Source organism: Armigeres subalbatus, chromosome 1 (assembly GCF_024139115.2).
Source record: "Armigeres subalbatus isolate Guangzhou_Male chromosome 1, GZ_Asu_2, whole genome shotgun sequence".
In the NCBI taxonomy this organism is placed as follows: domain Eukaryota; kingdom Metazoa; phylum Arthropoda; class Insecta; order Diptera; family Culicidae; genus Armigeres; species Armigeres subalbatus.
Genome location: NC_085139.1, coordinates 37,563,455 through 37,590,464, shown reverse-complemented (window position 1 = coordinate 37,590,464; position 27,010 = coordinate 37,563,455). Strand labels below are relative to the sequence as shown.

General features: G+C 38.3%; 1 protein-coding gene and 1 long non-coding RNA gene across 12 annotated transcripts in view; one reads left to right on the top strand and one right to left on the bottom strand.

The window, feature by feature from the left end:
• The window catches only part of LOC134224508 (peripheral plasma membrane protein CASK-like), a 666,907-nt gene that overhangs the window by 525,770 nt on the left and 114,127 nt on the right, over positions 1-27,010 (bottom strand). The window lies entirely within an intron of this gene.
• Positions 600-25,943, top strand: LOC134208297 (uncharacterized). The gene is made up of 3 exons (XR_009978600.1): positions 600-660; positions 25,659-25,804; positions 25,870-25,943. It is a non-coding gene; the product is annotated as an uncharacterized LOC134208297 (long non-coding RNA).

Genomic DNA, 27,010 nt, shown 5'->3' with positions numbered 1-27,010 from the left:
GTGCTATTTTGTCGCATTCCACCCTACTGAGCATGAGAAAAGGGTATTATATATAACGTTTGGATCGGATGCTCAAATAACATGCGTCACGTGGCTCACGGCAAGTTACATCATATGCTTTTGCTGATTGTTCTTCTTGATTAATAACACCATCAACAGCTAAGAAATCGTTACACAGTGATTCAAGTAGATTAAAAATCACCAACGTTTTCTGAAATTAAATCTCTTCGTATTCAAGCTTCCCAAGAAATTCAATGTGAACTTGTCGAATCTGATAATCAAGTTATTAACGAACTAAGTTTTTCCCTCGTTCTCATCTCTAAAGTTTGATTTTGTCTCTAAATACTCTCCACGTACACGTAATTTTAAATAAAAATTTAAAATAACTATTACAAAAAATATAATCATATAAACAGAAAGAAAAGAGCAGATTTAGGTCATTATTGATCAACGTACGTTGTATATTAACCCCCACTTCTGCGGGTTGCTCGTTAGAACACCGATGGCGATTGCAGCGACGACGATGATGCTTTCTAATGGGAAATTATTGGGGGGATTCCATGTGAGCGGCGGTACATCAAACTACCTCAGTAATCGTAGAACGTGCGAGTTGAGCAGCAATGCTGTGCGAGATAAGTGAGATGAGAACCGACGACAAAAGTAAGGTTAATTGGAAGGTCAGGAAAGCAACGATATTGGCGGGACATGATTGTACAATTGTACAGTCTGAATCCCACGATGCAGGGCGATGAAATTTGATTGACAAAGGGTATATGGCTCAAACCTTAGCATATTATGCGGTGGTTGAGCACATTTATCGTTGTAAATCTTCATACCTATATTGAAGATCTAAAATCTAGCCAAAACTATGCCGCCCGACGACGGCTTGCTTACTTTTTGTTATTACGCCAAGTAGTAAAAACAAAAATAGTGCGCAATATATTATTAAAACCATCAAAAGTTTCGAGCGAAATGTTCGGCAAATTTTCCTAATCTCAACTGTAGTGATGGATGCTTTTTTAGCCCATGAAAGGTTAGTACATTATTCACTATATACATAGAGATTTCGCGTCAACTCGTATATGTAAACTTTGTCACAAAAAAACACTGTTGGATGGGTGGTAGATTTTCGGATTCCAAAAGTGAAACTCAATCTTTACAGTAGAGCTTGCTTTGAGCTGTAATTCATTGTTTCAGTATACATTTCATTAGCAGAAGTTTAGATTTTAGTGAACAATATTTGCAACTGAGAGGAAATGCGGTCAATATGGGCGCATATTGATCAATAAGCTAATAACTTTATCTAATGATGATTTCCTCCGACAACATGTATTTTCGAAGTGTTTATCAATATTCCAACATACCAGTCATTATATGGTCCGAAAATTTCCATGTAAAGACAGCAATATGGCAACAAAACAATTTTATTCCAAAATTGAGAATTTCAATCCAAAATGAACGATGCTGGGTAATATGCGCCACCCAAAATGTTAATCAAAATATTCCAATATTTTTCACCAAAATTTACAAACTCTTCTGCAGAATTGTGTCAACTCTATCCTTTAGGTTACTTAATGTCTCAGACTGATGATAATAATGAGACAATTTTTTTTTTGTGTCTAAAGAAAAAGCATTGAGGACGTAAACGCCGAAATTACGTTGTTGGAAAATGAGTCAAAATAATATTTTTTTTTATATTTTAATACAGACTTTTTGACTGAGTTTTTTCGTTTGATAGCTTACAAATGTTTTTTTGGGTTCAGCTGCTTACGATTTTTATACAAAGTTTGGTCCCTTTCGTCGCAGTGGTCTTCGCCGATGGTTCTGGTCCGTACTCTCTTGTTGACTGTTCGTTGCGTATGTTTTTTGAAGGCTGACTTACAGGGCCTGACACCAAACCCCCTAAGTTTCCGGAGGGCCATTCCTCCTTATTCCCGGTGGGCCATGGTGCACAGTTTCACTTAGACTCCCTCGCTGGCACTCGGACGATGATTAGCCGCTCCTAACATGGAGATCGCTGTTATGAACCGATCCTGACATGGAGAACAGACGCTCAGTAAGATTTGCACCTCCGGAGAGGAGCAAACCCCCCCTTCCCTGTCAGCATACAACCATAGTTCCCACCGGGGTTGGTTACCCGATCTTCCCTAAGGTTGCTCGAATCCCGGCCAACACCACGAGGAGGTAGGGATAGGGGTATTGCTGGGTAAGAGGCTAAGAACCGCAAGATGTAGTCTATTTTATTCCTTCAGGTACGCGAAGTGCCAGTGGTACGCTTTACCCAGCATTTGCCGTGCCATCAGTGAGTATATTCGCTTTGACTGTGCCGCGCTGTAGCCATCTAGCGGCGACGGACGTGTGCGTGAAACCACTGTTTTTCAACATGGTGAAGTATAGGAAGTATATTTTAAAATGCTTTTAAAATGTTGTTAACAGTGATATGTTGAAAACTTTTTAATACGTAGGATTAGAATTTTTAAAAACTACATGTTAGGCTGATTATCTACACATGTTTTTTTAATCAAAATAATTCAACTTTCGTGTTACCTATATGAAAGTAAATTAAATTTCTAACCCAAAAAAGTGAACAATTTTAGGCTAAAATGTGTTTTAACGCTTTAATAAGTATTTTAAAATTGACGTCCTATATCCCTTGCTGGGTGAAATAAAAAAGCATCAGCCGGCCCCCATTTTGTTTTCTCGCTTTCGTCAGGGCCAATTGAACTCAAATTATGGTTTGCATTCCAAAATTGGTCTAGACTATTTTTTTAAAAGGGACATTTTTTATTTTGCCTATTATTTTCAAATGTATATAATCGATAAACGACGTAACCTACAAAAAAGTGTTGTACACCCAGGTTTTTTTTTACACGGTTGGAATTCATTAATTTCTCGGTTAACCTGAACTTTTACAGCTTTTTAAATACCCCCTGAATTTTCTTTGATTTTTTGTGAATTTTTTGGTGGGGTCAACTCATTGCTTCATTGTCGCTGAAGGTCTTAAACGACCAAAACCAAACCGTGTAAAAAAAACCTGGGTGTATGGGTAAATATAGCAAAATCAATCAAGTTTTAAAATAAAAAAATATTGGAAAAAATACAAATAGAGTGCACACTGAAAAAAATCGACACCCTTTTGATTTGACGAAATTTAGTCTCATTTATTTATTTAGTTTACATCTAAGCAGATAACTCTGAATCAAAAATATGACGCCACAATACACGGTTCGAGGCCGCATCTCTCCATCCTCGAATGCGCCCCACGCTCGCCACGTCGTTTTGTACCTGGTCTATCCACCTTGCTCGCTGCCCTTCACACCGTATCGTACCTGTTAGATCGGAAGCGAACACCATCTTTGCAGGGCTGCAGTCTGGCATTCATGCAACATGTCCTGCCAAACGTATCCTTTCGGCTTTAGTAGAGCTGGGCGAGCTCCTGGTTCATTGTTCGCCGACACATACCGTCTTCTTGTACACCGGCAAGATGGTCCTAAGCGCCTGTCTTTGGCATACTCCGAGTGCTTGCAAGTCATCCTCGAGCATTGTTCATGTTTTATGTCCGTAGAGGACTACAGATCTTATCAGCGTCTTGTAATGGTGCGGTGGTGAATCTTGTTTGACGACAGTTTTTTTGGGGCCCGTAGTAGGTCCGACATCCACAGATGATGCGCCTTCGTATTTCACGACTAACATTGTTATCAGCCGTTAGCAAGGATCCGAGGTATTCCGTACGAATTCCTCGACCACCTCGAAGGTATCCCTGTCTATCGTAACACTGCTTCCCAGGTGGGCCCTGTCACGCTCGGTTCCGCCTACAAGCATGTACTTTGTCTTTGACGCATTCACCACCAGTCCAACTTTTGTTGCTTCGCGTTTCAGGCGGGTATACAGCTCTGTCACCTTTGCAAATGTTCGGCCGACAATGTCCATGTCATCCGCGAAACAAATAAATTGACTGGATCTGTTGAAAATCGTACCCCGACTATTACACCCGGCTCTCCGCATGATACCTTCTAGCGCAATTTTGAACAACAGTCTATCACCTTGTCTTAGTCCCCGGCGCGAATCAAACGAACTGGAGTGTTCGCCCGAAATCTTCACACAGTTTTGCACACCATCCACCGTTGCTTTGATCAGTCTGGTAAGCTTCTCAGGGAAGCTGTTCTCGTTCATAATTTTCCATAGCTCTACGCGGTCTATACTGTCGTATGCCGCCTTGAAATCAATGAACAGATGGTGCGTTGGGACATGGCATTCACGGCAGTTTTGAAGGATTTGCCGTACAGTAAAGATCTAGTCCGTTGTCGAGCGGCCGTCAACGAAGCCGGCTTGATAACTTCCCACGAACTCATTCACTAATGGTGACAGATGTCGGAAGATGATCTGGGAAATCACTTTATTGGCGGCGATCGCTCGAAAGTTCGAACCTATCATCGTTTTGGCGGTCTTCCAGTTTGTCTTCTGTTCAACTTGTTGTAGTGTACGCTCTAGTGAGCTCGTACTGTAAATATACTGTGGCTTAGAATGATAAATTTGTATAACAATTGTTATAATCGGAAATAAAGTGATCTCTGATCAGTCAGTTTCGTATCAACCTAGCCCTGAGTTAGACGTGTTTTCTGCTCACCGAAATATCCACCAGATAGTATCAAAGGTTAGATACAAAAGTTGGCGACGAGAAAAAAAGTAATTTGACTGTTGAAAAAGTGAAAACGAACATTTGGCTGTTGAAAAAGTTATTGTAGACAATAAGTTAGCTGCTTCGATAGACAGTATATTGCGTTGCTACTTAGTGCTTTCATATTCCCGCAATTGCAGTGGAACACGTGTTGCCTTTGTTCCTCGAATTCAAAAGCGTGCAATAATGGGAGCAAATTTATTACATAAGATTATTAAATAAACTAAAACGACTAACTTGAAGACAAGAATTGATATTCTATACAAGTGCTAAGTGATTTCTTTTCTTTTCTTTTGAAATTCAGTTTTTTTCATTCATCGGGAAATTCACGCGCCGTTCTGGATCACTGCGGTATCTGCCGATAGCAGGATTGTGCTCTGAGCCAAGCAGTGTCATCCACGTGTATATCGCTTGGCAGGAATCGCATTGGAATTCCGGCGTCGGGTTATCCAAGAGGCCATTGGTGTGAAATTTCCACGAAAGCATTGCCCGGAGTTGTCTGGTTGATTATCCCAAGTCGGCCAGGGTCGAATTAGGAGATTGGGTGAGTCTTACATTGTTTCTCTTTTGTACATTATACATCGCTATTCTTTTATTGGGCACGGATTATTGTCCAGTCCAGGCATTGAAAAAAATCAGATCATGAGTAAAAATCAGCTAAATTCATGCCAACTTGATGGTCTCCTGCGGTCTAGTCGCTGATGCTTTCTAGATCATTGAAATTTGGCGTTCGTTGATTCAATGTTTAAAGATCTTCATCGCTCACCAAGGGGAGACAACTAAGCGAGGCAAATCACTTGGTAACCTAACAATGAGTGTTGTTACCACACGCTGTTAGAAAAATCTTTTCAGACATTAGGAAAATTAAGTCCGCTATGAGAATGGAACTCGGATACACTGCATGGGATGCTTCGATACTTCCTCTCCTCCATCCCAGCAACTTGAAAGCAGAGTGAATAAAGCAGAACACCTGATGTGTTTTGGTTTTATTCTAGTAGAGCAAGCGTAATACAAATGCTCCAGTCGTAGCTTCGGGATCGTTCAAAAATTACGTCCATCGTTTTTCGGCATTTTCAACCCCCTCCCCCCCTCCTGTCACAAACTGTCACAAATAATTGACCCCCCCCCTCCCCCTGTACGTACATGTCTCATTTTTATTTTAGCGATTACTGTGGTTTATCTTTTTCGTACACTATTTTCACAATAACATAGTGAGTTATGTCCCTTACTAACAGTTTGAATGTTTTTAAAATGCAAGTTGTTTCTAAAATGCTTTCAGTATTTTTTTCTTGTGGACGGACGTCACATAAGACGAACCCCCCTCCCTCCCCCTGTCACAAACTGTCACAAAACTCTGACCCCCCTCCCCCCTCAAACCTTGGACGTAATTTTTGAACGGCCCCTTCCCTGGATACCATACCATAGTTTGGCTTGGCGAACCCTGTTGCTCGTTATCATTATTGATTTTATTGGCATTTATCGGTGAGTACAACATCTAAAGCTCAAAGTAAGAGGGAGCGCAACAATGAAGAACAGTATGGATAGGTGTCACAAGCGAGCGACGAGTATGAAGCGAACAGAAATTGAAATTTTAGTAGAGGGCCAGTTGTGAGAAAAGCATTGTTGAAATCGCTGTTATTCTGCCTAACGTCCACCCAGGAACGGCTTGGGTAGTAGCATGGTGACTACTCTTACCAAGACAGGCTTGTGAGAAAAGCATTGTTGAAATCGCTGTTATTCTGCCTAACGTCCACCCAGGAACGGCTTGGGTAGTAGCATGGTGACTACTCTTACCAAGACAGGCCTGTCTTGGTAAGAGTAGTCACCATGCTACTACCCAAGCCGTTCCTGGGTGGACGTTAGGCAGAATAACAGCGATTTCAACAATGCTTTTCTCACAACTGGCCCTCTACTAAAATTTCAATTTCTGTTCGCTTCATACTCGTCGCTCGCTTGTGACACCTATCCATACTGTTCTTCATTGTTGCGCTCCCTCTTACTTTGAGCTTTAGATGTTGTACTCACCGATAAATGCCAATAAAATCAATAATGATTGAGTCATGTACGGTGATCAAAAAACTTTCCCTGTTGCTCGTTGTTTACGCAGCAACGATCGCTCATAATCGTTGTTTGGTATCCATCTGAGCAAGGCAGTTCACTCACTGGCATTGGATGCTATGATTGAATTTGATCAATGCTCGTCCGCTTCACTCACGCTTTCAATGCCTGGTCCAGTCACCTTATTGTCTTGACCAAGATGAATACACAGCTAGGTGTTCCAATCTGCCAAATTCACGGTTCAGCCATCTTGGATTTTAGTATGGGAAAGCCAGCCGGTTTGTTTATGTTTTGCACCGAAAATGAATTTTTCACCCCCGCCTTCTTCTCGTCCATAAATTGGGCAGATTGAAACACCTAGCTGTGTATTCATCTTGGTCTTGACATTGATTTTTCTTTTACAATGGCCCAATCAGGCATGGCTACCGTAATAGAACCATTCCGTAAAGGAGCTTCTTTTGCGAATTGGGTTGACCGCTTGGAATATTTTTTTTGAAGCAAACGGTATTGCTGATAATTTAAAGAAACCACACTTCATTACACTCGGAGGGCCAGTAGTATACAAGGAAATAAAGCTGTTATATCCCAACACAAATGTTACCGAGATTTCCTATGCGGATCTGATTGCCAGGTTAAAAACTAGACTACATAAAACGTAATCTGATTTAATTCATCGCTTCAAGTTTAATAATCGTGTGCAGCAACCAGATGAATCACTGGAAGATTTTGTTTTATCCATTAAGCTGCAGGCAGAATTCTGCTCTTTTGGTAATTTTAAAGAAATGGCAATTAGGGACCGTATAGTGGCGGGAGTCAGGGAAGTAGCCTTACAACAAAGGCTACACAGAAAAAAGTAATGAAAAATAAACAGCGTGTAAAACTTTACATGCGAACATTTACGCTATTCTACGCTGAAATGGCCCTCTTGCTAACAATATTGCTTACAACTTGTATGCTATAATAACGATTCAAGCCAAATAATGTATACATTCGGGCTATATCCTGCGTGGAATTACGCTAATAATGGCGTTGCATTTATGTGCATTATTCTTAGCGTAAATTTCAGTGGATAGCTAATCAAAATGCAGAGCAGATAGCATCATTAAGGGGACCCGTAAAAAGTAGGTTGGGACGAAAGCCATATGACAAGGCCGAAACTGGTCAAGCTACTTATAACCATTCGGGTAACAGGTGGAGAGAAAACTCTCGAACAGCAGAATTCAAGGGAAACCAATTTAGAAAGCGCCCAGATTATTCCGGATTTACCTGTGACTTTTGTGGTGCCAAGGGGCATATAAAAAGAAAGTGCTTTAGGCTCAAGAACCTCAGGCGTGATGCGGTGAATCTTGTGGAAGCCTACAAACCAGGCCCTAGCGCTGATATACATTTAAACGAAATGATGAACCGTATGAGGACGCGTGACTCGGATAGTGAGGAGGACGACGGTGGTGATGTTGCAGGTGATTTTTCGTGTATGTTAGTGTCGTCTATCAACAAGATTAGTGAACCGTGTCTTCTAGATGTAAGCATTGACGGAAAATTGATTACAATGGAGGTTGACTGTGGCTCAGCAGTCTCGGTTATGAGCAAAAGACAATATGTTTCCATGTTCAATAGACCTTTAGAAAAATCCACAAAACAGTTAATAGTGGTGAATGGTTCGAAATTACAAATTGAAGGAGAAGCAAAAGTTAAGGTTGAATGCAAAGGTGTGGTTGCCGAACTGAAAATAATAGTTTTGGGTTGCACAAACAAATTTTATCCTTTATTTGGCAGAACATGGCTTGATAGATTTTTTCCAGATTGGAGACAATGTTTTTTTAGCTCTCCAATGGTAAACAACGTGACTCAATGTAATAATAGTAGATCGATAGAAGACATAAAGCAAAGGTTTAGCAACGTTTTCTTGAAGGACTTTTCTACTCCAATAGTCGGATATGAGGCAGAGCTTGTGCTCAAAGATGATACCCCCATTTTTAAAAAGGCATATGACGTTCCCTACAGGTTTAGGGATAGAGTTTCAAGTTATCTAGACATATTAGAGAAGGAAAATGTTATAACTCCGGTGAAGACCAGTGAGTGGGCTTCCCCAGTAGTGGTAGTCATTAAGAAAAACGACGAAATAAGACTTGTCATTGATTGCAAAGTATCAATCAATAAACAAATCATTTCAAATACATATCCACTCCTCACGGCACAAGATTTGTTTGCTAACTTGGCAGGTAGCAAAATATTTTGTTCTCGGGATTTACAAGGAGCCTATACACAGTTGGCGTTGTCTAAGAGATCAACGAAATTTATGGTAATACTAGAGAAAGAACCCAGCTTTGCCCGGGTGTTGCAAATGTCACATACTGAACTATTTGCAGCACCGCACTCTAGATCATTTTTTTGCTTTTGTTTTGTTTTCTCAACAGCTGACCCAAAATTGTGTTCTAATGATTTTTGTACATTTCCCCGTTAAATTCACCAACTTTTTGTATATACAAACCTTGCGAATCTCTAAACGAATCAATTAGGGAAAAAATCTTGAAAATCGGCCAACCCGTTCGCGAGTTAAATCATCAGGAAGGGAATCTCAACTCATTTTTATTATATAGAAGAAGATAACAGTAAAGGGGCTCTACACATATAACAGGTTGCCGCAGGGTGCTTCTTCTAGCACATCAATTTTCCAGCAAATTATGGAACAAGTATTGAGAGGAATTAAAGGAGTGCAAGTTTATTTAGATGACGTTTTAATTGCAGGAAAAGATATAGATGATTGCAGGAGGAAGCTCATTGTTGTTTTAGAGAGGTTTGAAAAGGCAAACATTAAAGTCAATTGGGAGAAGTGTAAATTTTTTGTAACAGAGTTGATGTACTTGGGACATATTATCGGAGAAAAAGGTCTTTTGCCATGCCCTGACAAAATATTAACCATTTAAAATGCTCAAATGCCCAGAAGTGTTACAGAATTGAAGTCATATTTAGGATTGATTAATTACTATAACAAGTTTATTCCACATCTATCAGCTAAATTGCACTGTCTATATAATTTGCTGAGGAAGGGAGTTAAATATGAATGGACTGATCGATGTCAAAGGGCATTTGAGGAGAGCAAATCAACTCTGATGAAAGCAGACTTTCTTGAGTATTATGATCCTCTGAAGCCTATAGTGATTGTATCAGACGCTTCAGGATACGGGTTAGGAGGAGTCATAGCATATAAAGTCGACGGGGTGGAGAAACCAATTTCGTTCAAATCATTTTCTTTAGATAATGCCCAAAAATCGTATCCTATACTTCATTTGGAGGCTTTAGCGTTGGTGTGTACCATAAAAAAGTTCCTTAAATACTTGTACAGCAAACACTTTTCAGTTTATACCGACCATAAGCCATTATTAGGGATTTTTGGTAAAGCGGGTAAAAACTCGATATTTGTGACAAGGCTACAAAGGTATATTTTAGATCTTTCCTTTTATGATTTCGAGGTTCACTACCCGAGCAAAAATGAATAACTAATTGATAACAAATTCTATTATCCGGTTATCAAACATATTGATAACTGAACTTGTTATCATTTTCGCTGAATTAACAGCCAACATAACAACCAGAATTTTGTTCTTGAAATAACTTCAGATATGTTCCGATTTTATCACGTTCCGATTTTGTCACGCTCCGATTTTATCACGCTCCGATTTCGTCAACAAAATTATTCCGTTTTTATCAACAAGAAAATTCAATCATTTTTTTTTAGCGATTTAGCTTTTAAAATTAAATAACTTGGGTTAGTGTCTGGCCAAATGTTGTATTTATAGTATTTCAAGCACTAGCGGTAAAAAAGCCGTAACTAATAAGACAAGGTTTGTCTTTACCGACTTCTCCCCATCGAAATAAAAGAGACACGATGCGGGTTTGTTTGCACTTTATTACTTCAGGACGAAGGATTACATTGTTATCTGGCGTTCTGATATAACCGAAAAATAGTTGAAATTTTTTTTTCGGATGTTCTAGGCCGTCCAAACTGTTCTGTAGTACATATCCTCGAATGCATTAGGAAATATGTCTACTAACAAAATCTCCTAAGCTGGGATTTATGTCCAAAAATATGTATGTGATCATAAGACATAAATTGATCGAGTTTTGAATAAACGAAAACTATTTCAGGGTCTCCAAAACGCCATGGAGTTTAGAACATGTGATATACCCGATCAACCAAGCCTTGAACGACGTATTTGTGCATCGTTGAACATCTTAGCAGGTACATTGAGGCGATAAGATTTCACTCATTACTTTTACACGCTACTATAGGCCTTTTAGTTTCTCCAAAACATCCTTGAGTTCAAATCAGTTCAGAACATGTGGTCTACCCGATCAACCAAGCCCTGGACGATGTATCCATGCATCGTTGAACATCCCAGCAGATCCATTTTGCCGATAGTATTTCACTCATTATTTTTACAAGCGGTTACAGGCCTTTTCGGTTGTTCAAAACGTCCTTGAGTACAGAACATGTGATCTAGTTGCTCAACCTAGTCCTGAAAGATGTACCTGTGTATCGCTAAACATCTGAGGTCCGTCGAGCCGATAGACCCGATATTTTCTGTTCCGAGAGTACCCGTTCAACCAAGTCCTAAATAATATATCTGTGCATAACAACACAAACATTCCAGCAGTTCCATCGAGCTGGGAGGATATCACTTAATTCTTCTACAAGCTACAGTGGACCCTCCATGAGTTGATGTTCTAAGACTCGATATCGAAGCGTTGGAACAAAAGATGCCATACAAAAATATTTTCACGGTTACTTTGATAGTCTTTTCGAACAATTTTCCAAGAATTTCTGTTCCACATCTCATTTATTACATCTCTTCAAAACGTCATGGATCTCAGTTCATTTCACTACCGAATTTTCAAAACGGCTTTGACCTATCCAATGATCCAATTTATGAATGATGTTAGATATGATACCCTAGTGAAACCATTTAGCATATATGACTTCAATCATCACTAGCTAGAACCATTGCAGGCCTTTACGGTTGGCTAAAATATTCTGGAAGTCGTATTGTTTTATGTAATCATCCAAGTCCGTTATACGCCTCAACAAAAAAGTCCGCAGTTAAATTGCTCGACACAAACACCTCCTTAGTTATTGTGCATCTAATAGATATTGCGGATCTTTTCAAAATTTTCCATTTTGCGGATTCCGTAAAGTTTTACCGCAGCTGTCAAAGTTCTACCGCAAGCCTGAAAATCTTCAATACACTGAAACAAAAATCTGATATTTGGCGTTGTCATCGTAGAATGCCATGCCAAACAGCAGAGAGAAAGTATAAAGTGGCAGCTGCGGTAGTTTAAAAATTGAACCGTAAAGAGGAAAGTTTTCTGTGGAACAGCAATATCTTGATCTTAACTTAAGATCATTTTGGAGGATCTTGGACATCTTCTTCTTCTTCTTCTTCTTTTGCTATGGCTCTACATTCCAACTGAAACTTGGCCGGCTTTTCAACTTAGTATTTTATTAGCATTTCTTCAGTTATTAATTGAAAGCTTTCCTATGCCCGCCATTGCATGAGTATGTATCTTGTGAGCCAAGTACGAAGGGAATGCTATGTCCAGGGAATCTAGAATGTTTCCCAAACGAAAATATTCTAGAGCGGACCGGATCCAACCGTGAACACCTCGTATTCCAGAAAATTGTGTTTATACATTATTCCTATTGGATATTGCCAAAGACATTGCAAAAACTTTGATTGCTTGACTTGGTAGATACCTTGGGCTGAACTCGAGCATGTTTTGGAGTACCTTGAACATCTCAAATTCAAGAGAATTGAGTTTGCATGGTGCGTACATGCTTATTGAACCATGTTGGGTACATTTCGATGTTGAGGACATTGCATGAAACCTTGGTTGTCCGGTAGATACTTTGGGTTGAACTTGGGAACGTTTTGGAATACCTTGACCATCATTGAGAAAACTGGATTCAAATGATGCGCATGTGCCTATTGGACTGGATTGGGTATATGACTATGATGATGACTTTGCATAAGCCTTGGTAGATTTGGTAGATACCGTGGGCTGAATTCGAAAACGTTTTGGAGAACCTTGAGCATCTCGTATTCCAGAAAACTGATCACTGCCTCAACGATCAAGATAACTAAACTTCATTGAGTGTTCAAATTTATTAAACAATGTGGTATAGGATCTAAATATTTCAGATTCATCTGTTAGCTGTCAGAAGCAAAATCTTCCCATGGTTTTAGATATCTAGGTCTTCAGGGCATAGTCAAACTTGACCTCCAATATTTTTCCTGGGTAGCCGACATCCTGATGAACATTTTTGCTGAAGAAACTGGGGACCTAGCTCTCTTCGGTAATTTTTCACAGCCAATCTCAAATGCTAGGCATATATGACCCTGACCCATCCGTCCCGAAAGGGTTAAGGAGGTCAAATATTTTCAAATTTATTGTTATGTTATCAACGGATGCCACCTTATCTTAGGGAAAGTTCATAAATTACGTCACGCGGAGGAGAGGGAGGGAGAGGGTTTCTAAAAGTGTGACTACTCATATCAATTTATATGAATTTTCTTACAAAAAGTGGGACAATTAATGGAGGAGGGATTGACATGGTTAATGGTTAATTTTTCGTAACATCATTTATGGACGTTCCCTTGATGCACTCCTTACTTGTCAAGAACCTCAACCATTCACCATTGATGATAAATATATATATCCTATGTCTTTTCACTAACCCTTGCTACCACCCAAGCAACACCCCTTGTTTCTCAGTGAGTAACAACAACTGTGGTGTGACTTACTGAAGGTCTGACGTATGCACAACGCGTCGTATTTGGAACTCCTTTGTTACACAAAAAGCACAAGAGGTGGAGCCTATTTGCAACATCTTGCGGCTACAATGAAAATAAAAACACAAAACCCAACCGGGAATCGAACCATGGACCTTGAGATTTGCAACCTTCTACTATAACCATCACACCAACAATTCTATTTGGAGATTCTGCTACAAGTGCACTACATAAACAACAAAGTCATTTGTAACTACATTGTACCTTATACGGAATATGCAGGGGACTGTCAAAACTAAAATACTGCTCAGCTGAGCTCAAAGTGTTTTGCAACATTTCAGAAACATTGTCGTAACAGCAATGAACCGAAGTGTTATTAATTCTGCAACTTATCTGTTTTGTTTCTGATATGGAACACATCGAATTTGAAACCACCCAAGAAGTCAGATGAATAGAATATTGCGACACACCTTAAACGGAAATGAAACATTGTGATTTTCTGAAACTGGGAAGTGGCTTTAATGTGACTCGATGTATTGCCAGTGTCTTCAATGCAATTTATTAGGAACAAACACCTATTTGAAAGATGTTGCGCGTGTTGCTTGGGCAGGGCCGGATTTAGCCGGAAGGGGGGCCCGGGGCCGACAGCTTGTGGGGGCCCCAAAATGCACAAAAAAGGTTGGTTTTGGTACATAAGATTTGTTGGGGTCCGGGGTCATGACCCCCCCGCTCACACCCCCACACCCTAAATCGAGTCCTACTTGCCACCTACTAGCATGTTTACGTGGTTTATGGACAGTCCTTTAGCATTTAAAAATGTTAGAACCTGAAAATCTCACATTTTACCAGCAATAAATCATTTTTACTAAAATTTTAGCTTGAAAAAATCGTCAAAGAAAATTGTTCCGATTTTGTCACTGTTCCGATTTTATCAACTGAAACTCACGGACCGTGTTGATAAAAACGGAACATACCTGTACCTGAAAACAAATTAGGTTATCACTGATACCAAATTGATAACACATTTTGTTATACATGTTATTTACTCAAATAACTGATTTAGTTATTATTTAGTTATCAGCCATCACTGTTTTATCGACCAAAATAATTAAATCTTCTTTACCGACTTCGTTACGCATTGAAAAAAATGTTGGCATTCACTGGGATTCGAACTCGAATCGACTGATTATACGGCGTCGTCTCTAGGCACTCACCCAATTACGCTTTCTTGAGGAGCAGGAGAGAAGAGCACTACGCTTTCTACGATCTTGCATTTACTGAAGACTATTTCTAATAAAATCATGATGCCATGACCATTTATGTAAATAACAGTCGGCTGGACAGAGTGCAAAGCAGAATAACTTATTTAACAAACTTAATTATCCAGTTATATTGATAACTAGAATTGTTATCATTCTGGTTGAATTATGTACAAGTCAACTTAACAAAAATGATAACCGAAATGAATTCAAAACAGCGAATCAACAATCAGTTAGGATAAATACGGTTTGTCGTACTTTTATTGAAAACATTTTGTTTTCAGTTGTGACCGATTAAATAATAGGCTTAGATTAGTTTTTCTCTCGCATATTATTAATCATTAGGTTTTAAAACAATTACTAGCAGCGCCGTGCTGTAAATCGATTTCGGTTAAAGTTTCAAACTAAACCACAACCTTGCATTTCACAGTGAAACGTTTCATGTTTTCATATGCATATATAAACATAAACACTGCTGATCCCAGGAAGAATTAATCCGTGAAAAAATGTTGCTATTCGGTGGTTCCAGGGCCGAACAGTTTTCGGGGGGGCCTAAATGTACGAAAAGGTTGGTTTTGGTACATAAGGTTATGTGGGGGCCCGGGGCCATGTTTCCCGGAATTAGGATTCGAATGAAAATTCCGTATGGGTACCTAGTCAACAACGCGCATTTTCTACAATATCTGCCGAGTAAACTAGTTAAACATATTTTTTGGGCTACTGTGATAATCCATTCAAACACCTTCCAAAGGATTTTCTATTTCACATCTCGATATTCCCATGAGTCCTTTCAACATCGACTATAAGAGGTTTGACTACAGATGATCTTGCTCGTTTGCGTTCAAACCTAGGTTTAAACTGTCAATAGTTGAGCAATTAGTCTTTGGTTGAGCACATTGCTAGATCGACTAAAGTGCGAGCATGATTGTTTTCTCCACAACACACCAGATCGTTGCAATTTCGTGATTATCTGACACTTCCAGTTAAATTTTCCGCTTCCCCATATACATAAGCATTGTGGATCCCAAGACCAATTATATTGCGGTTAGTCAATACTATTCACCGTTCATGAATTAGCACATGCCCTTAATCACATGTTCCGGAAGCTGCAAGGCCATTTTAAGATCTTATTATACTACAATGCTTGGTTTTCAGATACATATTTTATTATTCAACGACACCTGAAATGAAAGTAGAGTTAATAAGGATAGTATGAAACAACCTGGAAAATTTCAACTTTTGTGCAAATTCCTTTGATGACAGAGAAATAAACAAATCAGTATATATCGTTAGTAACGAGCAAAATCTTCGTGTGCTTAGACGAAAATTTCAGTTCAGTGTTTGGAAACAGCTCTTGTCACACTATTTATAGCATAGGCCGGATACATTTAGCAGAAGTTTATTGTGCCTTGCAATCGTGATCTTTCGTGATCATTTTTTTCAAAGCTTCTACAGATCTGGCATTCATCGCTTCAAACCACCACGTGGCGGTCAAATGTTCAAAATTATCAAACTAGCTTTTTTGCTACAGGTATATTTTTCTTAGGCGACTACTTGGCGCTTATGGATGCGTCGAAAAATAAGCGGATGGGTAGATTTTTTTATGCGCTGTATAATATGTTTGAAAGAATAGAATGCTTAGCCCGATATCTGAACGACGCGAAATTTAGAAGAAAATATCAAATTTGTATTGATAATAATTTTTGTTATTATTCAGTTATCGGTTAATCACATGATTGTTAACTAAATATCAAGTTGATAATAAGGATAACTAATCGTGTTATCAGTTTGTGATCATTTCAGTTATCTGCCTTTGCTCGGGTATAGACCAGCTGCAAAAATGGGAAATGCGGATTTTTGTTCTCGCTTTCCTTTGGTACAAAATGTTCCTAAAGATTATGATGTGGATCGTATTTGTAATATAAATTTTGGAAAGGAGCTACCAATTGATTTTGCAACTGTAGCTAGATACACGAAAAACGATGAATTCCTCCAGAAAATTGTAAACTTTATGAGGCTGGGTTGGCCGAAGCGTTTGGATAGACCATTTATTGACGTATTTTCAAATCAACATGAACTAGAAATTTGCGACGATTGTTTGATATACAAAGACCGGGTGGTAATACCGCAAAAATTACAGGCAAAAGTGCTAACATTATTACACACCAATCACTCTGGAGTCGTGAAAATGAAACAGTAAGCTAGACGCTATGTTTATTGGTTTGGGATTAATTCTGACATTGAGAGATTTGTAAAAAAAAAATGTGAAACGTGTGGTTGTATGGAAATAGAATCAAAAATCCAAAATTTTATCTAAATGCATTGGCGTAAATAAGGGGGGGCTAGGGGGGGCTAAGCCCTCCCTAGAAAAAAATTAGCCCCCCCTAGGATTTGATAAGTTAGTTAGCAGCGATATCAGTTTTCAACATATAGCATAATGAATTACCGAAAAAGTTTGAAGACTAAAGAGTTATCTCTCATATTCACTCTATCATACTTAATGAAATGAGTGGAAGAAAAAATAGCTTGTTTCTGAATTCTGAGAAAGATTCCCATCAGCACCCAAGAAGGATTCTCATCAGAATCCGAGAAAAATTTCTCACTTCAATCTAAAGAATTCTTTTCGGATTCATCGAAGTATTCCAATCGTAATCCAGAAGAATTCCTACTGGATTTTTTCCGGTATTGTTAAGCAATACCCTTGTGAATCTGTGAAAATACCCTTTAAAATCCATTGAGGATTTGCTTTACGATCTCTCGTTGATTTGCTCCGGAATATCTCCAGATTCGTTTTAAGATTGGTTTAGGAATTCCTTGACATATCAGAATCCTTCGGCGATTTGCTTCGTAATCCTTTGAAGATTTAATTCGGAGTCTCTCGACGTTTTGCAAATGATCTGCGTTGGGATCTCTAGACGATAAGGAATCCGGCTGACGATTAGCTTTGGAATCCCGCGAAGAATTGCTTCAGAATCATTCGACGTTTCGTTTCGGAATACATCGACGGTTTGCTTCAAAATTTCTCATAGATTTTGTTCAGAGTCCCTTAACGAATTTTTTTTGGAACCATTCGACGATTTTCTTCGAAATCCTTTGATTATTTGCATCGGAATCCCTCAACGATTTGCTTCAACATCCTTGGAGGATTCCCTTCGGGATCGCTGGAGGATTCTTTTTGAAATAACTGAAGGATTAATTCGGAGTCGCTCGAAGATTGGCTTCGAAGTTCTTCGACGGATTGCTTCGGAATCCTTCGACGATATGCGTCTTCATCCCTGGAACATTGCTCATGAAATACCTGGAACCATCATATTGAAATTCCTGGAGGGTTTTCGATGAAATCCCTGGAATATTCCCCTTCAAATTCCTGAAATATTCCCGTCGAAATTCCTGGAGGGTGAAGGATCCCTGGTACATTCTCGTCGGAATCTTTGAAATTTTTCCGTTGGAATTCCTGAAATATTCCCTCCAAAATCTCTGGTGGATTCCCTTCATGATCGCTGGAGGCTCCCATCGGTATTCTCGTCGAAATATCTAGAGATTCCCGTCGGAGTCCCTGGAACATTCCAGTCAGGATCACTAAAGGATTCTCATCAGAACTCTTGGAAGATTCTCGGCGGAATCCATGGAAAGTTGCACTATTTTTTTTTTTTTCATTTGAGATAGATAGAATATTTATGAAGTATGCAAATGTATCCACTGCCTGACACTAGTCGAGCGCAATTAAACATAGACTGTGAGTTGTTACTCACTCGTGCACACGTGCACGTGCTTGAGAAAAAAAGAATAATATGAATGAGTGTGATGGATCCGCAATTGCCTTAGGTGGTTGGACTGCATTTGTCACATTAGTGCTGATAACTGAGATGAGATTTTAAAATGTTCGAGAATTTTCAAAAAGAGGGTCAATTTCGAGAAAAAAATATAAAGAGGCTATAGCCCCCCCTAGGCATCGGAGGTAGTTACGCCAATGTCTAAATGGATACCTACAACGAAACCTTTCAGCCGAATTCATATTGACTTTTTCCATTTCAATCACTACACATTTTTATTGCTAGTTGACAGCTTCTCTAAATGGATGGAAGTGGAATTGATGAGAAATGGAACTGATTGCAGTCAAGTTTTGCTGAAGCTTGTTGAAATTTGTTCACGTTTTGGGTTGCCCGACGTTTTAGTGTCGGACGGAGGCCCTCCTTTTAATTCATACACCTTCAAGCAGTTTTTAGAATAATTGTCCTAAAAAGCCCCACATACCATCCACCCAGCAATGGCCAGGAGGAGAGTTCGGTTAAGACCGTGAAAGCAGTTTTGAAAAAATTCTTATTGGAACCAGAGTTGGCAGAGTTGAGACTTGAAGATCAAATAAATTTGTTCCTATTTAGTTATCGTAACACGGTTGGCAGTGACGGTAAATACCCTGCAGAAAAAATGCTTGCATATCGACCAAAGACTTTAATTGATCTTTTGAACCCTAAACTTAGTTATAAATGTTCCTTATCCTCACCTCAGACAAATGATGAACAAAGTTCAAAAAATATTCTACCGTTAAAGCAACATAGTGTTTTAGACGAACTTACTGAAGGTGATGAGGTGTGGTATAGGAACCATAACCCAAACATACACATGAGATGGTTAAAGCCGATTTACTTAAAAAAAAATCTCATTCAATACCTTCCAGATTATGATTGGAAACGCTCGAATCATGGCACACCGCGACCAGGTGAAACCAGTTAAAGGATCATCCTCGCCAAAGCGCTCCAATGTGTTCATCTCGCCACAATATACGAACGGGTTGCCAATGGGTGAACTGTGTGAAGAGGTAGTACACGGGGAACTCCCTGTAGAAATCCATCGAAATAGCAGACGAAAGAAACGTGGTGCTCAGGTAGCAGGCCTAGCGGATGAACAACTGCGTAGATCGAATCGAGTTCGGAAGCAAAATCGAAACAATGAGTATATTTATGATTAAGTTATGGTCGTGAAATTTTCTTTTGTATTTCTTCAGTTGATCTGATATCGAATATTATATATTGAATTAGAAATGTATAAATAATGAAAGTCAGTTCGAATTAAAGTTTGACAATGATTAATAACTAAATTCCATAGTTAATTAACATAAGGGGGAAGAGCTGTAGTGTACGCTCTAGTGAGTTCGTACTGTAAATATACTGTGGCTTAGAATAATAAATTTGTATAACAATTGTTATAATCGGAAATAAAGTGATCTCTGATCAGTAGGGTGTCCCAAAAAAAACGATGTTCGAAAAGTCATGGTGCTCAACCCTAAAATGAAAGATATACCTGTCTGGATAATTTTTGTAGAACAAACCGAATTTCTAAAAAATCGTTTAGAGGTCGCGCCAGATCGATTTTTGAAAAATGAGCTTTTTTAGGTCAAAAATCAAATATTGGGCCCTTTCACATTTTTTTTTCATGGTCACCCATTCGTTTTAAAATTTTTTATTTTTCTGTGGATCTTTGCCCATATTCTCCATGAATTAGTTTTTAGTATTATACGTGTTTACAGTCAGAAGAACTTTTTAAACATCGAAAAAAGAACATTTTTTTACTAATTTTTGAAGTTATTTCATCCTCACACAAAAAATAAATTTTTCTCGTTCAGAAAAACTTACATACTACGAAGAGCTATTTATAAGGAGTATTTTCATAAAAAAATATCCAAGAAATGTTGTTCTGGGGCTGAGATATTGCAGTTTTAGTAAATAGTCAAAAAGTGTACAAATTCGGTAGTTTCTCTTTACATGTTATAATTTCATCAAGATTGCATCAATATTTTATTTTTAATTAAAAACAATTCAAAAGCGAATAAATGGGAATATTTTCTATGCAACATAGCTTTTATTTCCGATGGAGTTGGTTACCTGAATTACAGGATTTGGTCGGAGTATATGGATGGAGACAGTTATAAAATGATATCACATTCAACTATTAATATGTAGCAATATACAAGTAATCAGGTTTACTATGATCTCTTTATAAGTTTTTGTTCAATCATAGGCTGCTTTTCACGGTATACAAAAAACAAGGCAGGCTCAGCACGTATGTAAACATTCAGTTTGAACGTAAACATCTGTGGTCACTACTATCTTCGCACAAGCTGAACTGAAACGATGCTCTACGGTCTCAGCATGCTTACTTTTGTACTCTAACATGTGGCGATAAAATATGCGTCTCACTTGAAGTGTCATTTTTCCATTTTTACTTTACGTTTATTCCGTTTTTACTTTTCCAATATCTCAAGCGAACGCATGGAAACGCATATCTCATGGAAACGCTGTCGAACTGGTACGACGAAAAAAAATGTTTGACTGTCATATGACATATCAAAAGCATCACGGTATACAGACAACAAGGTAGTCTTGTAAGAAAAGTGACACGTCAAGAGTGACGCTTATTTTAATGCCACATGATAGAGTACAAAAGTAAGCATGCTGAGACCGTAGAGCATCGTCTCAGTTCAGCTTGTGCGAAAATAGTAGTGACAACACATGTTTACATTCAAACTGAATGTTTACATACGTGCTGAGCCTGCCTTGTTTTTTGTATACCGTAAAAAGCATCCTATGATTGAATCAAAACTAATAAAGAGATCATAGTAAACCTGATTACTTGTATATTGTTACATATTAACTGTTGGATGTGATATCATTTTATAACTGGCTCCATCCATATACTTCGGCTAAATTTTGTAATTCAGGTAACCAACTCCATCGGAAATAAAAGCTATGTTACCTAGAAAATATTCCCATTTATTTGCTTTTGAATTGTTTTTAATTCAAATTAAAATATTGGTGCAACTTGATGAAATTATAATATGTAAAGAAAAAGTACCGAATTTGTACACTTTTTGACTATTTACTAAAACTGCAATATCTCAGCCCCAGAACAACATTTCTTGGACATTTTTTTATGAAAATACTCCTTATAAATAGCTCTTCGTAGTATGTAAGTTTTTCTGAACGAGAAAAATTTATTTTTAGTGTGAGGATGAAATAACTTCAAAAATTAATCAAAAAAATGTGCTTTTTTCGATGTTTAAAAAGTTCTTCTGACTGTAAACACGTACAATACTAAAAACTAATTCATGGAGAATATGGGCAAAGATCCACAGAAAAATAAAAAAATATAAAACGAATGGGTGACCATGAAAAAAAATTGTGAAAGGACCCAACATTTGATTTTTGACCTAAAAAAAGCTCATTTTTCAAAAATCGATCTGGCGCGACCTCTAAACGTTTTTTTAGAAATTCGGTTTGTTCTACAAAAATTATCCAGACAGGTATATCTTTCATTTCAGGGTTGAGCACCATGACTTTTCGAAGATCGATTTTTTTTGGGACACCCTACTGATCAGTCAGTTTCGTATCAACCTTGCCCTGAGTTAGACGTGTTTTCTGCTCACCGAAATATCCACCAGATAGTATAAAAGTTTAGATACAAAACTTGTCTCTAACGCAGGGCATCTTCCCAGATGCGTATAAGCTATCCGCAGTTACTCCAATACACAAAACGGGTAGCATTCATAATGTTGAAAATTATGCTGTTATCAATACTCGGGTACTTATTCAAAAGGACGTATGTGATTTTGTAAACAAAGATTCAAACGTCGATTTGTCCAATCTGATGGCACTCTCACGCAAATCATCACCATAGACAGGTAGGGGAAGCCTTCGGCTACCTGATGGTGGTGTTGGTTTGCGTGGGAGTGCCATCAGATTGGACAAATCGACGTTTGAATCTTTGTTTACAAAATCACTTACGTCCTTTTGAATAAGTACCCGAGAATATTATGTTGTCTGGCGAAGACGTAGGAGCTCCTCATCCATGAAAGGCTGTATTCGGCTGCCGTCCCTATCATTTCTGAATATCAGCATGGATTCGTAAAAAAAACGTTCAACAGTGACGAATCTCATGACATACACCAGCATGTTGAACTCAAGCCTAGAAAAACGATGTCAAGTGGACAGTATATACATAGATTTTTCGAAAGCATACGATAGAGTACCGCACACTTTGTTGCTCAGGAAGCTTGACCGCCTTGGATTTCCTGATTGGATTATCGACTGGCTCTGTTCATACTTGACTGGAAGATCCGCCTTTATCAAAATAGGTGCTGAAAAGTCAGACACATTCATGACGCCATCCGGAGTTCCGCAATGTAGCCACCTTGGTCCTTGGTGGTTTTCATATTTTTTATCAATGATTTGTGCGACCGGCTTCGCTCCCACCGCCTGATGTACGCTGACGTTCTAAAATTTTTTCGAATAGTATCTTCGCTTATCGATTGCTCTGCTCTACAGCATGATCTCGATACCATAGCCCAATGGTGTATGCTGAATGGCATGGATTCGAATTCCAAAAAGTGCAAAATCATCAGTTTCAACAGATCATGGACGCAAATCGATTTCAACTACTATTTCAATTTCACTGGATCGCGTCTCTTCCATCAATGATCAATAACAAACGTAACGCGTAACAATAGACAAAAAAAACTCAATTTCAGCGACCACCGCCAAAGCTTTTGCTGTGCTCGGTTTCATTCGTCGCAACGGCGCGGAATTCAACGATGTGTATGCTTCAAAAAGTTTGTACAGCTGTCTTGTTCGCAGCGTACTTGAATATGCAGTACCAGTTTGGGCGCAGTTCCATGAAGTGCAGTTAGCCCGTATCGAACGAGTTCAACATAGTTTTGGCCGGTTCGCCCTCAGGAGGTTGCCCTGGACCAATCCTTTGCGATTACCACAGTACGAGGATCGTTGTCAGCTATTACACTTGGAACCGCTCCGCCAAAGACGTGCATATTTGCAGAGGATGTTCGCCTTTGACCTACTAAGCCACCGGCTGGACTGTGATGAGCTACTACAGTGTGTCACCTTTTATGTTCCGGCTCGCCGCTCCCGTCAGCGGCAACTATTTTGGGCTAGAAGACATACCTCCGTTTTCGGCCAGAACCATCCGCTAGAAAGATGTTTTAATCTTCTCAATGACTTGTCTGATTTTGATTTTAACGTTAACATGACTTTAAAAATAGCATTGGGCGTCTACTAGATGTAAGTTAATTTTAGAAGCAGCAGTCTGTACAGCATAGCTGAAGACGAAGAAATAAAATAATAATAAAAGAAGAATTTTCCATAAAGAAACCAAAATGTTCTACAGAAAAAATACAAAATTTCCATAAATAGGGAGCGGGACCATTTGGGCAGCATCCCCTATTCCCGTCCACAACGTTAATAACTCGACCGCGTTCCAACCAAATGGCTTGATTGTTTGTACAATACTAGATATCGACAGGAACTAACCATGTTCTAAAAAACAAGAAATTCGGTTATAACGCACTCGAGTAATGCACGTTGCTGACGGGAATAGGGGCGCTGCCCAAATGGTTATCTACCCTAAATCAAAATTAGCAAAAAACATTTACAAGATTTTCCACACAATACATTATTTTCCACAAAAAAAAATAAAACTTTCCAAGAAAAAATCAATAAAGAGCAAAAAATTCTTTATGGAGAATTCTTCTTTTATAATTGCAATTTTTGCTTTTAAAAGTGCTTATATATTTTTGTTTTCAAGCAAATTTTATTTTGCTGCCAAAGATAAAGCCTTGAATTCTTATCAAGCTGCAATAATCATGTTGATATCGAAGTTTGCACTAGCGAAAATAGCGAGGTGACAAATTGGAAAGAGTCTAAACAAAGAAATAACACGATGCGTAACATTTTTGTTTTTTATCATGTACTTGAACTGTCAAATTCTCTCTAATTATTGGTATCATATAAGTTGCAAAACTACTAACCGGCATTTGTAACAGTCAGTTGATTTTCTACATAAACCATTCAGCATGTAAATCAGCTCAATGAATGTCACATCAAAACATTATGATTTTAAAGTTGATTTCAACGAAACAAAATAATTTGCGCAAATGGATCTCGAAATTTCATTTCGATTGCCATCCCCATTTTTTTTCCTTGTTGGTACAGACTTTAAATCCAAATATGTATTTATACTGTATTAGATTCAAGATTATACATGACGTTTTATAAAAAAAAAATAGCTACGTACACTAAAAAAACAATAATAATAAAATAGCAGGAAGTTTCAAATTTAATATAAATTTGCTTATTCAAAAAATAATGTTTAAAGCCGTGTTTACTAAGAGCACATCAGTTATATCAGTGTTTCAAACCATATGACACAATAAATCTAATTCGGCATTGGGAATTGGTGCACCAGACACCTTTTTTAATATATTTTTTTATGGTAATTACATTTGCATTTATAATAGTTTGCAAATCGATTTCGAAAGGTTTTAAATGCCGAGTTTGTGTTCATCTTCTTCTTCTTCTTCTTCTGTCTTACATTTACTCCTCAAAACCATTTCAAGATTGGGCCAGATACTGCTCTTCAATAGGTTTTGGTATAAGCGATTAAAATGTTACTTTGGTACCTATACATCGCCGATTACGGGTAACCTACACACATACAAAATATTGGGTATATGTTACATGGCAAAGTGTTCTGAAAGTTTCGTGATGAAACAACATGTGGTGGCGGTGGATTGTTTCGGTTCCGTAGGGAAAAATATAATGCGCCCCCATCTTAGCTTTTTGGTTGCCTCATATCACACGCCGCCTACATAATCCGTACATATTTTCCGATTATGTTTACCTAATCATCAAATTTGTAAGTACAAAACAACAAATGCACAAATTAAATATATTTTTGGATAAGATCTATTGCGAATACAAATGTTAGGGGTGAAAATGTCATCTGTGCAGTGCACAGCTAGCACATGCGGACGCAACTCGACGTTTTCTGTATTCATAATTCTAACTAATCAACTAATTTCAGGTCGTGTCTTGTGACGTCTTTCTCAACCATGATGAATATGACTTAGTAAGGAACATAATTAATTTTGGCTTGACTTGCCTAACTGATGACCTTTCAAAAACTTATTTAATCGATGGCCTTTCAAAACTATATCCACCGCATTGTTGGTTGAGTAATCCTTCCGATGAATCTATAGTAGTTTATAAACTATTCCATGAACTTCCCACCTTAGGTGCCGTGCAGCTCAATGTTAACCATCAGAAGAAACCACATCAACAACAATCAGTACAAACCACCGAAAGTGAGGGCCCCTGGAGAAGTGAAGTTATTAAATAAACATTAGAACCTGTGAAGGCGGGTAACGATTCGATGTTGTTGCTGCCTACCCACACACACACACATACACGTGATGAGAAGGTAAGATAATATTGTCGGATAGAATGAACGAAAAATTGTCTATAATATCTCCACAGTAAAAAGTTTATTACGCCTACGAGCAGTGTAAACTTGGAAAGCATGATTGTAAGCTCTTTTCTAAGCCTGTTATGGCTGTAACGAGCATCTAATGGGACGGAAGGAGCAAGCCCATGTAGACAGTAAATTTTAAATGCCCCAAACGATTACAGGAATCTGCGGGTGAAATACCTTTGGCACTAGATGTGCTCTCATTAGCAGACAGGATGTAGGTTTAATAGGGTATGAATTAGATTTAAACGGGTGTGTAAATCAACAGCTTAAAGCAAGGAAATTCTATGCAATTATCTTGACAAATGATACTCTTTCACTGACTATCTAAGATGTATTATCATTTTGCAAAATCTAATGCTGCGAAATTTGCAAATAAATTATTTAAATTGTATTTGCTCAATTCCGGAGCCAAATGGTGAAGTTAAATTGATTTTTATAATACCATTATTGTTTTCCGTGTGGAAGCGGACCACCATACTGAAAGACCACTTCAAAAGCAATTTATTTGTGGAGGATAAACGAATTGAGGAGATTATACATTAACTGCATTAAAGGAGAGGCTATAAATAGATTGATTTGGGAAAAAAATATTGTGGACAACTCCTCCGATGTAGCTCAAACCCATGACCCTAACCGACGCGAGTACTTCACCAAATAAGACATGAAGAATCCTCCCGAAGGTGTTTAGACCGACAGAGTTTTTTTTTTATGGTTATGTTGATAAATTAAAAATTCAACGTATCCGAATAGTGGAGTTGAGTCCTTCCTACCCTGGTAATAATTTTTCGAATAACATCATTCATACGTTTTGAATATGCATATTAGGGTGGCTCAAATTAGTATGGGAAAAACTTTTTTCAATTTTTTAGATGGGCCGCTCTCTTATTCAATTCTGCATATAAACT